A 14,077-nucleotide genomic window follows, 5' to 3' on the forward strand; every position below is an offset into this window, starting at 1 on the left:
CACTCACCCACGTAGAGCAAACGCCAGCCGCTGCATCCTGGATTTAATTGGACGACGCCGCACGCCACCTTCAGGCCGAACCGGACCGTTATTGTGATCGTCAAGTCCGCTGGTCATTTGGTGGTCCAGATAGGAGGGGGGAGGGGCTGTGTCAACACAACTGGAATGACACCGCAGACCTCGTCACAAATTAGGCCCACAGGGGTTGATGAGGAGGTGGAGGTTCTTGACCTGTTCGACCAACGCTGCCTCCAGAGGCTGGAGCGTGTCAAACGATTGGACCTCGTCCATAAAAGTCCTGACTTAGAAATCCCTACAAATGTCAGCGTCGGCGTGAGGCCGGGTCCCCGACTGAACTGGTGATGAGCGCAGCCTGGTGGTCAGTCTGTGAGGGTGAAGGAGACGGTACCATCCTGACTGGACTGGACTGGACCGGACCGGGTTCTACAGAACAGAACCGTCCACAGTGAGTGAACCTCTTCCACAGACTTCTATAAAAAAAACAAAAAAAAAACTTCAGGTCAACATTAGGCAGTAATAATGTGAACTGCTCAAAGCTAAAACCATTAGCTAATTGCATCGTAAGCAGTTACTGAATCAACCAGCGTTGGTTTAATGATAATAAACGACTGCTTTTGTTTTCACTTAATTGGTAGAAGGAACATAAAGGCACGTTAACACACACACACACACACACACACACACACTCATGGATTTCTCAGTGAATGAATCAAAAGCGTCCACAGACAAATGTATATAATAACCCATTATACTGTGAGATCCTACAGGGGGCAGCGTACGAGGAGCGCGCCGTTACCGTTTACAATAACAACACATTAGTCGTGTTGACGACGACTCTGTAGAAAAACAATAAAAGGGAACAAAGTATAAAACGGACTTTGTCAGGGTTTTTTAAACATTTTTTTAATTTGTGTTCCTCTGTAGTGTAGTTCCAGTTTCGACAGCTAAGCAGTTTACCATACCTGCCAGAACGGCATACGCTGCCTTTACTGAGCGTGTGCACAAAAGTAAGTCTTAAAAATGTGTAAATTATTATTTACTCTCCCAAACCAAACTCTGTCACTAACATCACGTGAGCAGGTTTGTTTACAGAGGTTCCTCGGTTTACGACATCCTCGACCTACGAGGTTTATTAACTCGTGTTTGTTGTTGTTTTGAAACATTGACCGATTATCTGTGAATGAAATCAGTAAAGAGATATGACTGGATTATTTTTGAATGAAGTAAATCAGTAAAAAAACTGAAGTACTTTTTTTTTTTACTATGGCCCTGTACTAAATGACCTATGGACTGACACTGGTCCCCGCACCAGGGGTTGGGGACCCCTGGCCTAGATTATGATGTCATCACTCTGTTTTAATAAGTGAGTGACATAGAAACTGTATATTGTATACTGTATATAAGAGAAGTATAATAATATAGTACAGTACTTCAAAATATAAAAAATAAAAATTCTCTACGTTTCCAGACAAACAATGAGGAAAACCTCAACCTTCAGGACACAGACTTTTCACCAAAGCCTGAATAACAATCGGGAGAAAGAAAAGAAAAGAGACACACACACACCCCCCCATCGCCCCCCCGCTCCCCCTACACCGACAGGTGAAATAAATGGTCAAACCAACCGCGGCGTCAGATATTAACAGGCGATGATGGAGAGCGATTGTGTAGCCAGTGTAGAAAACATTTGTTTCCGTGTTTCTACATTTGCGAGCGCTCACATTAATCTCCCGTCCGCAGAAGATTCATTATGAAGACTTGCCGGCACCAGGTGTGCTGAGCCTGCAATTTGCCACAATTAATTTGGGCTTTTTTTGGAGCCTGTCTTTCTCCTCTGCCCACTTAATGAAAGTAGACTCCTTCCTGCAATCTGTCCCTCCCTTCAGGATTAGCAGCAAAACAAGAGCAGAAAAAGCTCCTGTAAAACGCTGTTTAAGGCCCGCGGTATAATTAACGGTGACAGCAGCCGAGTTTGTCCTTTTAAATTTTGTACTAATTAGGAGAAACTGCAGTCAGCAAATAAAAAGTAATAAACAAACAAACAAACAAACGTGTGGCTCCGGCGTGACGTGCACTCACGGAGACGTAGAGAGGCCATTTTAATACTGCAGATTACACCTTACACACCGAGGTGTCACACCCCCCGCCCCCCATCATCAGCTGCCCCTGCGCCTCTGAACCAAAGTCAGACATTAATTAGCTTCACGTCTGGTGAACGGAGGAGGCTACAGTCGACGGAAAGAGATTTTTTTAAAAAAGCAATAACTATTGATTTGACTAATAAACAAAATATATCCAATAATATTCAGCAGCGAGTTTGACAGTCAGAACGGCGGCAGCAGGGAAACACATAATAATAATTCACAAAATTTCAATATATACATATAAATATATGTATATATAAATACTGCAAATAATCTCCACTCAGTCTTGTGTACAAGAACAAAAGTCAAAGTCTTTGTGTCTAAAGCTGGATGCCATCTGTACACCTGTGGGTCCATGTGGAAGAACTTGAATCAACCAAACCCAGCTCTATTTTGAGTGTGTTTTTTTCGGCTGTACGTGACTTCCATCAGTGTTGATGAAGTGGTTCCATCATCCGTGTCTGCTTAAACTACTCTAATGTTTTCCTCAGGCGTAATCACTCAATCATGATCGGAGTAAAAACTAATCACACGGCACTCGCAGTCGGAACGTAAATCCCCGAGACAACTGTTAATTTTCCTGCCTGCTGGGGGCAGCGGTCTAATCCCGCACACATCTGGACACGTCCTGCAGTCGGAGCAAAAAGGCAGCGATCCAGAGGTTTTTACATGAATTTAGGCAGAGCAGAGAGCAGAGGAGGAGGAGGAGAGGGTGTGGAGGAAAATGGAGGTGTAGAAAAGAAAAAAAATAAGGCTGGGAGGGAAGAGGGAAATAGATGGAGAGCTCTTAGGCTGTAATGGCTGATCCTGGAGATTGCAGCCTGGCCTCCGTCATCTCTATCTCCCTGAAAAAAAAAAAAAGAAATATTTTTTCAGCCTCCAAAAAGCTTGATTGTTTTTTTCTTCTTCTTCTCCGAAAAATGCCTTGAAAAAAAAAAAGTGAAGTGAATTGAAAGCTGAGATCAAGAACTCCTATTACCGTTCTATTTTTTCCACGCCCCGGTTGAGCCTGTAATGAACGCTCTTCTGGAGGTTTGTCTGGGTCACAGTTTGTCTTTGTTTTATTCATGTGAGCTGGACAGCAGCTGAGGAGGGCAACGAGGAAAAACCATCAGACATTTAACCGTTGAAATAATACAAATAAACACATTACGGGATGATACGTCATCAGGTCCGATGTCATCACGCAACTCTTCTTACTTTTAAGCACATCGTCCGGGGATTTGGCTGCTGTTACCACAAAAAAAATAAAAAAACATAAAATTCAAATGCTGCACTTCCTTTCACAGCTTTGTCTGCTTTTTTTTTCTCCCTCTCAAAGCTGCTGTGTGACAGGGAAATAGGAGGAGATGATGCTGGTGGAGACGAGAGCGGGAGATTTTTTTTCTTTTTTTTTTTCCTTCCCCAGCTAAACTCCATATGCCAGGTCATTTGGGGGCTTGCTGGTTCCTCTGTATGCTTGGCAGGTCTTGGCTCCCCACTTCTGTTCCGTGTCTGTGTGCCCGTCTCTGTCAGCACCCACCTGCCCTTCTGCCTCCAGAAATGGCACCACATGCTGTTTTTACTGCTTAGACTCCACAGAAGTCCAATGAAACGCAGAGGGAATTTGCCAAAAGAAAAAAAAGCAGCTGTATGTAAGACAATTTAAGTTTTAGTCAAATTTGTATTCCCTACTGAAAGAATACTGGTAAAGTTTGGAGTATTATCGATTTCAAACTGTTCCTTGTTCTTGTCCTTGTTCTTCTACGTGACAGTGACTGGCAGAATAATTTCATACTCTTCCACTAGGTGGCAGCAGATGGCTATAAAAACAAAACAAAAAAGCAAGATCCTCACAGCTGTTAAAGAAGATCTTCATTTTTGCAAGATCCTTACAGCTGTTAAAGAAGATCTTCATTTTTATCTTTCTTCAATTCCTGCAGTTACTGTACCGATGGTGTTCCTCTAAACAGGCACAGGTTTCACACGGAGTAAGTAGATTGTGAGTAAACGAAAACTAGAAGATCATTAGATTTCGTTTCATATTCTTTTTGGGACATTTTTGTAGTACCAGTGCTGTTCTCCTCCAGCAGCAGTCTCTTCCCTCTCCCCCCATGGTGCCTTCAGCAGCTCCGTCCACCATCTGGAAACCAAGAGCTAAACTTTTTTCCAGGATGTTGAGTCCTCCACTCTGTGGGCTGCGGCGCAGCAGTCGGCTGCATGTGCCGAAAAACACAGACTGTGAGACTTCATGAATTGGCCAACATTGTTAGGGTGGAGGACAGGACATCCAGAGAGAAGAGTTACAGTTACAAAAACAAACAAACAACTCTTTCTTCAGTTGTTAATGACTCTATCTTTGTCAATCAAATATTGTTTTACCACCGTAAAAGTCCAGATTTTCTGCTTTTGTTTTGTGCTAAATGATGAGCTAACAGCGTGGAACAGGGTCGGGTCAACATCCCACATCTGGTGAGAAATAAACAGCAAAGAAGTCAGAAAGTCGAATCGGTTCTAATCGGTTCTAATCTGTACGCCGGAACATGAGAGGAACAGTAGAACACAGAGCAGAACTTTTTTTGTCAGAACAAAAAGGAAGAGGAGGAAATACAGCGACAGAGAGAAAAGGACTGGACGTTTCCCGCCACAGAATTAGCTTCCAAAGAAAACTTTAGCATTAGCTCAACATATGAAGCATTCGTTCAAATATATAAAAAAATACTTGTACTCAACATTTGCTTCTTTTAAAAAAATGTAACATTTCAAAACTGCAGCTCACATTTCACATTATGATGCAGATGGAAACGCGTCACGACTGAGTTTATCTCAGGTTTATCTGCAGTTGACTCAGAGGTCAAAGGTGAACCCAGAGGTGTCAGTGTGGAGGAGTTTTGAATTGATATCATCCACCAAGATAACAGCCCGACTGTTGACACTGTGGTTACTCACCCAGAGAGACCGAGGGACGGAGGAGTCGGCAGGAGGAGGAAACCGATCTCTGAGAAACGATCTACGAGGAAACACCAAGGAGACGGGAGAGAAATAAGACACAGGGTTTGTCTACATAGAGGGCGGGGCACAGGAGGAGCACATCAGGTGAACTCTAGAGGGCGAGGAGCACAGTAGGAGCAAGAGATTTAAAACATTTTACACAAATGTTTGAGTCAAAGTAAAAAAAAAACTTGTTATTTACGTAGAAATTCTATGTCAGTTTAAATATTGACAGGAGAAAATTTCACAAGGAGCCAATGAAAATCCACGATCCACATAGTGGAAGAGGGCGGTCAGAGCCCTTGCCTTACAACATCATGTCACTGGTTCGAGTCCACTGTAATGGATCACATATAAACCTCCGTCTCCTCCTCCAAAAAAAAAGTGAAATCTATAAAGTATAAAATTATTACATTTGAAATCAAATCAAATTAGTAAGTGCTACGTGTTGATCTCACAATAACGTCCGTCATCGAGTAAATAAAAATGGTTCTGTGAGCCCAGTGATTCCACGAGGCAGTGATGGAGAAGTGTTCAGCTCAGGCATTAGTATGCACACACAGTGTTCATGTGAGTGCATGAAAGGGGGAGAACTATAGTAGGACTGGCTTTGAGGGGAATAATGCTGAATATTTTAGCTGCTCTCCCCGGAGACCGGCGCTGATGTGCTCCGATTCTGAATGTCTACAGAACCCCACCTGCACGTCAGGAGGAGCAGCACAAGTATTGATTTAAGGAGTAATCAATGGTACGTATGAAGTACACTGGTGTATTATTCATACGTGCTGTCAGTCGGAGTACACAGACACACTAACCTGACCCTGATGCTAATTGAAATAATGTCGAATATTTTATTCCTTGTTGACTTTTCACTGGGTGATGATGTCAAACGGCGTATGATCACCTCAGCGAATCACAGACTCCTTTTAAACCACGGCACAAATTCTCACTAGAAAACCTACAATTAAACTGAGTGTGAAACCTGATCCTGTTTAGTTGAACACAACTACGATTTGTGTCACAGGAAGTGATGAAAGACAGATCTGAGACCAGATTTGTGACCATCTGCTGCCACCTAGTGAAAGAGAAACCTTTCTTCAATGACACATACTCAGGTCCTATACCAAAGTATGTCTCAAACTATGGTATCTGTACCACCGGTACAGAGCTCCCTCTTCTGGCAGGATGGTATTTTTTTTAACGTATTTTCATTCAATTTGTGGGTGGGTTTGTACTTGTGTAGTCTTAGAATAAAACTGAAGTACAAGCTGTAGTACTACTTCATTGTACTGTACTATATGTGTGTATGTTGGTGGTGGTACACGATGTAAATAAACTGGAGGGTCGAGTCCTCTTCTTGTTTAACTTCACGGCCTACAGCAGGTCTCAGGATTACGACAGTAAAAAAAAAAATCTCCGTCTTCTTCCGCGGCGATGTAAACGTGAAACCGTAACTGGAGGATGAAAGCTGGCTTAGTGTTGGAGCGGAGAAGAAATCTGCGCCCACTCCCGTCTTTCTCTGCAGAATTTACATGTGAAACAACCGTAAAAATAAAGGCGGGCACTGAACCATATGGTCTTTGTTTTATGCTGCGGCGTCGCTGCTCCACACACACGATCCTGTTCTGTTCCACAACAGTCGCTCCGGTTTGTGAGGTGAGAGCGCTGCCATATGGTGACACACTGTGAGACGGAGACAGTCTGCTCTCCGTCTTCAGTCACACCTTCAAATGTGAAAGACGCAACAGGACTGACAATGACATTTTTTTTTTTTGTTATTCTGATGATTTCCCCTCCCAGCTCCGCTGCTCCACCGCTCTGACACCGGGCGTTTTCTCAAACTGGTCCAGGACTCATGTGGCTCCGGCTGCCCACCTGCTCGCAGCGTGCTCTCCAGAGGAAGGCCTCCCGTCAGCGCCGCGCACGCACCTTCATGATTTATGAGCCATCTGTCGCATCTGATGTTCCTGTCGCCCGTGACAGGATGTTCCCGGCTGGCACTCTGCGCCGCTCCACGGGGGCACCGCCTGGGCATGCCAAAGTCCACTGTAATTAAATTACATGAGTAGGAACAGAGTCGTTCCTGTAATGCAAACAACCCCTGATGCAAGACGGGCCGAGAGCAGCAGCCGAGGTGTTGGCCTCGCGTCCTGGAGCCTCCTGATACTGATTCAAACACTTCATCCAGTTTAATGTCAGCCAAGTGTTAATATCTTATCAACACATGGGCATAAAACCTATGTAAACATTACTACATATCAGTCTTTTCCAACTGGGGGTACGCTGACCTTCAGTGGTACGTCAGGGAATCCCAGGGAGTTTTGTGAATTTTTTTTTTCATACTCGATATTTTAGGTTTAAATACTTGTTCAAAGTTGTTATCAGAGGTGGTTTGAATCCCGCCCAGCCGACTATGGTGTGTTGAGCAGGTACCAGTTCCTCTGCTCCGTCAGTAGTATCAGTAGACTAGGTCACAGGTCACAGGTCAAAACCACAGAACCATTATTCAGACGCAGTCACTGGTCACCTTCAGCTGTGGACTCCACACAGGTGTAACGCTCATTTGTGTCTGCCCTGGTCCTGGTCCTTGTACTGGTCCTGGTCCTTGTCCTTGTCCTTGTCCTGGTCCTTGTCCTGGTCCTGCCTCCGTCCTCCTCTCATCCTGATCAGTATCCGTCTCTCTGTTTCACAACCAAACCCACATTCAAACTCTTTATGTAAATAATAAATAAAATCACTACAAATGTCCACGGTCTTTATGGGACAACATTTTGTCCCTGTTTGTTGTCCTACTGCATGGACAACAAACAACTGTGAGCTGCTGAGACACGTGGTCACATGACCTTCCCTCCACTGTCACCACAACAGATACAGTTCATATTATCCAGTTATTATTATATATTATTATATATCCAGTTATATAGTTAAATATTATATTATTATCATTATTATCAGGGCTGTCGAACAATTTAAATTTTTAGTCAGATTAATCAGATCAATCATGACTAAACATGATAATGATTAATCGTGATTAATCACCGTAAATGACGTGACATCACATAGGACCAGGGTATCGTTCAGATGTCGCCCTATAGCCAACAAACCCAGCTCTGATTGGCTCTCGTCCCTCGAAATTTGTTACTCAAATTTCCATAATGGAATGAAGTTCTAAATGGACTCGGATTTTTGCCAGATTTTTTTTGTATCGTTTTTTATTATCCGACCGTCATCCAGCCCGACATCACTTCCTGTTTGGTTGACAGAATTAACAGTGCTGAGAGTACAACACACTGTCAATACAAACTGCTACAAAGACCGCAAACTTTCCACAGGATAACCCTCCACTTCACCTCCTCCACTACAGTACTGTCTGTTCTGGCTTTAACATTCTCTCTGCTGAGGTCTGCCGAGGATTTCTGCCTGAGCTCAGCTCTGCTACACCTGTAACAACGACTGACACGGAGCGCAGCTCAAGTCAGATTAAAGAGAAATGACACTGTTCTCGTCTCCTCTCTCTACGTCTACACACACACACACACACAAACAACTCTCATCTGTACTCTATTAAAACTGTACAGGTACAGACACCGGCACTTACGTGATGCACGTTCGTGCGACTCAAAGACGCGGTTCACATCAGATAACCTGGCTTTTTGTGCTCAGGGGGAACTGAGAGGTTGACACGGCGCAGGTATGGAGGAGAACCTGAGGCACATCATGCTTTTCACTGAGAGAAAGCAGCTCTTTATAAATATAGCATCAACACTGAGGCAGTCGGCTGTTTGGGCTGAAGGAGAATGAAGCAACTGCACCTGAAGACTCCGAGGTGAGATGAATGGCTCGGCGTTGAGGGAGTAAACAGGGCAGAGAGAGAGGATCTGGTGCCAGGTGCTGCAGCTGCTGCTGAAGGCCTCAATCACTCAGACTCAATCACATTCTGAAGCTAATCTGTGGGCGACTTCTCACAGCAACTGCAGAGGAGTTTGTTTTTTTTTCTTTTTTTTCTTTTTCATGAGCTGCTGCTGCACTCCGGCTAAGAAAAACGGTTTAACCTCTCCGGCAAAGCGGTCCAAGACTACAGCGGCAAATCACTGGACGCCGTTCAAGCTCATCTCCACAGAAGAAGAACCAGATGGAGGTTCATCATGGCTGTGTTGTTAGGATTATTCAAAACAGAATACGGTAGAGCGGCGGTCCCAGACCTTTTTTGTTTCCAAAACGGACCAGTAGCACCAGGCAGCTAAATTTTCAAAATATCTATTATCTCTAATCTTTTAGACTTTTTTCCTCTTAGTTTTTTCAAACATTGCCAGGTTATCTGTCTTTTTGTTCCTTTGCGGACCGATAACAAATAACCTATGGACCAATACCGGTCCCCAGACCTAGGGTTGGGTTCCCCTGTTGTAGTAAACCACACACTGCTAGTACTGCACACAGTACATCAGTTTGGCCGGATTTCTTTTGGTGGCTAATCAACAGGAGCTAATCACAGCATTTATTGGAACTCCAACACAACTACAGTAAAGTACAGTAAAGTACAGTAAAGTACAGTAAAGTACAGTAAAGTACAGTAAAGTACAGTAAAGTACAGTAAAGTACAGTAAAGTACAGTAAAGTACAGTAAAGTACAGTAAAGTACAGTAAAGTACAGTAAAGTACAGTAAAGTACAGTAAAGTACAGTAAAGTACAGTAAAGTACAGTAAACCCAGGGCTGTCCAAATAACACATTCATCAATTTGTAGAATAAATTATATTAAAAAATTGTACCACATTATAAGGTGTAGAGTGACAGTTTATCCAATAATTTCCCCGTCCATCCACTTGTCATTGGTCTAGAACACGGTAAATTCACACGTTGTTATTTACACACACTGCCGGGAAAAATACTCCTGTTACACTGGAACACCTGGATCTAAAAAATATCATCATCAACTGCCAGAATGTTTGTTGAGGCTTCAACTTCAGGTCCAGGTTCCACTGAAATACACCAACTCTATGAAGATATATTTTGTAGATTTTTCTTAATAATTCTTTTTTTTTTTTTGCCAATATCACAGCTGTACTGATATAAAATACATATATTAATTATATTTAAAGTTCATTTGTCCCCGCAAAATAAAAAAAAATATATAAAAATGAAACTGTACAGGACGAGAAGATTCCACACCGAGGTGGAGATAAGACATTTTTATGATTCAACAAACCCCTTCACTCCCCTTTGTTGTGTAGCCCCAGGCAACATGAGCAGCTCCTGGGGAAACATCTGGCAAATCAAGGGCACACTTTCTATGACCGAATTCTCAAGTTTTCCTGGCGAAAAAAAAAAAAAAAAAAAAACGCAGTGGATATGCTGATGAGTCTAAATCTTTGTCTCTGCAGTTGGAATCACACCAGTCAAAGTCAGGTGGGGCAGAACTTTTGTCCAGCCAGTTCCCCAGGTTTACACCTCCGTACAGTGTAGTCGCTAGTTTTAAAATTCCTTCTTTGTAGGTCAATGTGAAGGGAGGCTGACTAAAATGGATCTTCTCATTGAACAAAAAAAAAAAAAAAATTACATATGAGTGAAATTTCTCTATTCTGGGAAAAATACAGAAACACTGGAATGGACTCATAATTTTTCTTGTCCTGCTGTGTCCCTCCGGCAATACATCTGTGCCCAGGAAACACTGGAATGGAGTGTCCCTCCGGCAATACATCTGTGCCCTTCAAGGAGGGCCCGCCCCCTATTTTGTGAACCGTTAGCGTGCAGCAAGAGGTTTAATGGTTCACAGCTTCCTCCCATAACCATGTAGATTGAAGATCAGTCTAATTACACCCTCCCATCCCCATCCTTCCTGCCGTCCTCCATGAACCTGAAAATGTTATAACCTGGAAAAGTAACTCTGGTTCTGAGACGTTAGTCTCTGGGTCTGAGGAGTGCAGCCACCATTGAGGAAACCCAGAGAGCTGTGATGTCTGGAGCAGCTATCAGAGGGCGACTCCACTTTGTTTCAGTGTCTATAAAATAACTAAGGTCTTAATAAAAGTGCCACAGTTTTCCCACTTGATTTATACGATCCATAAACATTTTTGGGGGGAGTTTACGGTCGCAGTCAGCAGTTCCAGGTCATCTTCAGCACAGCATGGTGTCCTTTTCTCAAAAATTATGACCTCATTAAAAGTCAAGTAGACGATAAAGCAGGGTGCACGTCGGCTCGTGGTTACGGGGTGATTGACAGTGGACGTAGAGCGCAGCCGCAAACGCCCGCTAACGTCCTCTGGGTACGATCTGTTCTGCAGCTCTGACCTCACAGCTCGGAGAAATTTGAAACTTTTATTTTAATACGGAGAAGAATGACTGTTTTACCAAAGAGAAAGAAATGAAAAGTATTTGTTCTCTTAGTCTGTCAACACTTATATATAAATCAAATAAATCTCTACACAGTTGATCATTCACGGTCAAACACTCCACACTCTGTGGTCTGAGCTGGAGTCAATCCCAGAAGCCATCAGGTGAGGGCGACGTTACACCCAGAAAACTCTCCAGTCCATCACTGTGTCACATGAAGAGACACACACTTCACACTGAGGACAGTTCCAGAAAACTGGTTGGAAAAATGTCCATATTAAAATGGACGACAACTGACCTACAGTATACGCTTGTTCGAACCCACTACGCAACATCGCCCCCTCTTGATTTGCTGTGGTACTGTTCCCTGTCATGCTCCGGAAAAACCAAACCAACGATGCAGCTGACAAACAATAATCACGGATCGGATCTGTCCTCTCACATTCACTGTCTCCAGACATGATGATGCTGTCATGCCGTAAAGATCCTGAGGTGGCGCCAGCAGCCGCAGCAGCAGTGATACTACACTTCACATCTAATTAGTCCAGTCGGCCTGAGGTACTGATTTCCTACAAACAGTTCCCACAACACCAGGAGCAGAACCAGCCCTCAGTGTCAGTCGGTACCAAACATAGTACTTGTATTTCAAAGATTATCGTTGTGGAAAAAAAGGAAAAAGTATTCACTCCTGAACACAAATGTTATGTTAAAAATGTGCGAGGAATCTTTAAAAAAAAATAAAAGTAGAGAAAAAGGTTCACAGAGGAGACAGAGCAGAACTGACCTTCAAAATAAAAGAAAGTTCCATTTGCAGTTCGACTCAAAGTACAGTTCTATCCCCACAGCTGACACTCAGCTGAAAAAAAAACAACCTCTGTTTGACCTTGAGGACCTTTGGATTTCTTATATCACCAGTCGTAGCATTTTGTTTAGGTGGTGTTTTCTGGCTGCTCTGTGAGAATATTGTCTTACATGGAGCTGGTTGGTGGAGCAAAAAAGGTTAGAGACCTCTGCTGTATAAAATGTACGGCGTCTGACACTGCCTCACAGCAACGATGTCAACAGTTCAATTCCTCAGATAATTGCCTTGAAGGTATGTATGTATGTGTGTGTGTGTGTGTGTGTGTGTGTGTGTGTGTGTGGTTGGTGTTTTCCCTGGACCGTTGAAAAGCAGTGACTCTCAATAGTAACTGTAGTAAATGTGACGACGACTGGTTGTTGGGTTTTATCTGTAGCCTTTCATCAACCGCTGGACTTTAACAAACTCCAAAAACTCAACGACGCAGAACGACTCTGAGAATCAGAAGGTCCTACTGATGACTAGCAAAAAAAAACTGACCCACTAGGTGGCAGCACACTCTATTTAAATCTTGCAGAAAGTCCAAAGAAGACGTGAGATGAAGGTTGTTAACAGTGTAAACTGTTAGCTTTAGCCTGATTCTAACATCATATCCTACTGTAGCAGCATGTGCTAACGCACTACAGGAACACCGCATGCTAACGTGCTGCTAACACAACCGCTAATAAGCAATAATGTACTGCCAAAATGCTACAATCACACACCAATAATTCGCAGTGCGACAGTGTACCACTTAATCTCCAGATGCTAACTAGGCTAGATGCTAGCACACCAATACTACAGCAGGTGTTATTGTATCTTTAATGATGCAAATTTACAGGAACGTATTCATACAGAGACCCTTTGTCCTCTGACATGGAGGTTTATACAGACTCACACTAACATTCTTTGTCTTTTTGTGTGCGTGTTTTTTTTTCTTTTTTTTTTCCGAGCAGCACTCAAGCATGAGACGGTTCATTTTAAATCCAACCTCCCGGGGCGGCGGATTATAAACCGTTAGATTTGGTGCGGATCCAGATGTGAAGAGTGATCAGCCTCAGTAAAGGTTCTTCCTCCTCTCTCTCTGTAGTTTATTTCATGTTTGTGTTCCCACTTCATCCTCTTTCTGTTGTACTGCGTTAGCAGCCAGTATGTGTAGACTACAGAGTACTGCGAGCAATTACAGTTTTTATTGTAGAAATAAAAATTCAACAGAAAGGGCTTTAGCCCTGGAAGCTCTGCATAAATATATAATTATTGCAGAGCAGATGTAATGGGCCTACAAGGCTTCCAAAAGTGGAATATTTTTAAAGTGACATTGGTATAAAGTACTAATAGGCCCTCCAGGTACTGTTTTTTTTTTTTTACAGGAATGAGGACAAGAGCTGGCGGTGCTTCACTGTCTTGTGTAATCATCAGGTGGCTGAAGCAGGGTTACATTTGCTTGTGCTGTTAGCAATTTATTCAGGCCGCAGCCCACTCCACTCCTCTGTCCCCATTTTCCACTAGAATATGCCTCTCGTCACCTCTCCTCCCCCATCCTCCTCCCACACGCGCCTTCCGCACAAACACGGACTGACGCACTCTCACAAACATTTGCACGAAAACAAAATCAATTGCTTCCACTCAACAGTTGCATTTGTCCTCATTTGTCTGTCCCTCACCCTCCCCCACACCTCCCTCTCTCCCTCCCTCACCCCCCCCCCCCCCCCCCCCCCACCCACCACATCCCGCCCCAGAGTATCCCGTGCCAGTCACACACCGTAACGTCGGGC

The 14,077-nt window shown here is 43.5% G+C and overlaps 2 long non-coding RNA genes across 4 annotated transcripts in view; both read right to left on the reverse strand.

Moving 5' to 3' along the window:
* Positions 1-4,067: 4,067 nt before the first annotated feature.
* On the reverse strand, positions 4,068-4,416 carry LOC103387878 (uncharacterized). Its single transcript, XR_522468.1, has 2 exons — positions 4,216-4,416; positions 4,068-4,109 (listed from the first exon to the last, which is right to left on the reverse strand). It is a non-coding gene; the product is annotated as an uncharacterized LOC103387878 (long non-coding RNA).
* A 45-nt stretch (positions 4,417-4,461) lies between these two features.
* The window catches only part of LOC103387879 (uncharacterized), an 83,816-nt gene continuing 74,200 nt past the window's right edge, over positions 4,462-14,077 (reverse strand). For 2 of the 3 annotated variants that reach the window (XR_522470.3, XR_522469.3), the window contains exon 5: positions 6,329-7,816. This is a non-coding gene — a long non-coding RNA (uncharacterized LOC103387879). Of the gene's footprint in view, positions 5,155-6,328; positions 7,817-14,077 lie in introns of those variants that run through there. The other variant, XR_001760958.2, reaches the window with a different exon arrangement.

The sequence above is a fragment of the Cynoglossus semilaevis genome, chromosome 13 (genome assembly GCF_000523025.1).
Source record: "Cynoglossus semilaevis isolate Cse_v1.0 chromosome 13, Cse_v1.0, whole genome shotgun sequence".
Lineage (NCBI taxonomy): Eukaryota > Metazoa > Chordata > Actinopteri > Pleuronectiformes > Cynoglossidae > Cynoglossus > Cynoglossus semilaevis.